Here is a 901-nt window from a genome sequence, read left to right on the forward strand (position 1 = left end):
GTCCCATATGGTGCATGTGGTCTACGTGGAGCGGTGTTGATTATAAAGTCTGACAGCAGCAGGAAGGACGTGTGGTTTCTCTTCTTCACTGCACGTTTGGGTTACATTTTGAATATAAAATGTTTGATGTAGTTTTATGTAACGTTAGCTAGGCTTATGGTCAATCTAGCTTCAACAATAAGTAAAACATAAAATTAAGTGAATGGTCAGTACCTACATTAAGCTATTTTTTATTTTTAGTAACTAGCTAGCTCAACGTTAGTGATATATCAGTAAAAAAAATGTTAACACTCTGCAGTTGTCATCAAATCATAGTTTACAAACTCTTTCCTGTTATATGAAAGATTAATATACAGAGGTAATTGATAATTCAAGTAAAATGTAATAGATAGAGAAAGTCTAGGAACCCTTGAACACACAGGGGGTTATAAAATAGAGCAACACACAATCATGAGTGGCACTGCGCCTGCCCTGAATACTAGACTGATTTGGATTACAAGTGTTTAATTCACATCTTACAATAAACTAACATGACAATAACATACCTGACTCTTTTCACTTGTTGATCCAGTTTATCAACTATTATTGTGGCATGATGTCCTTTATCTGTGCATTGCCTTCTCTCACAACTCCTGCCCACGTCTTCTGGTCTTCCACTATACATCATACCAACATAAAAACTGACACACTAAGTGAAAGCTATCAAAACTTAATGCTCTTTTGTGAGGATGTAGTAATTTTAGAATTGCAAACTATTGTTTTGCAGTGAACACAGTGTAGTCCTGACATTTTGCAGAAGATGGTGATATTCTTAGCAAGAACCACCTTTGTGATGAGGGATAAATAGTGAAACAAACAAGCAAAAACACAACATGTAAATGAGAAATTCTAACAAAAATAC

At 35.1% G+C, this 901-nt stretch overlaps 1 protein-coding gene and 1 long non-coding RNA gene across 2 annotated transcripts in view; one reads left to right on the forward strand and one right to left on the reverse strand.

The window, feature by feature from the left end:
* The window catches only part of LOC116702570 (uncharacterized), a 5,405-nt gene extending 4,539 nt beyond the window's left edge, over window positions 1–866 (reverse strand). Inside the window, exon 1 of the long non-coding RNA XR_004335196.1 lies at window positions 546–866. This is a non-coding gene — a long non-coding RNA (uncharacterized LOC116702570). The remainder of the gene's footprint in view (window positions 1–545) is intronic.
* Window positions 1–901, forward strand: part of LOC116703247 (transmembrane protease serine 9-like) — a gene marked incomplete in the record, with an annotated part of 81,409 nt that overhangs the window by 72,997 nt on the left and 7,511 nt on the right.

This window comes from Etheostoma spectabile, chromosome 15 (genome assembly GCF_008692095.1).
Source record: "Etheostoma spectabile isolate EspeVRDwgs_2016 chromosome 15, UIUC_Espe_1.0, whole genome shotgun sequence".
Taxonomy (NCBI): Eukaryota; Metazoa; Chordata; class Actinopteri; order Perciformes; family Percidae; genus Etheostoma; species Etheostoma spectabile.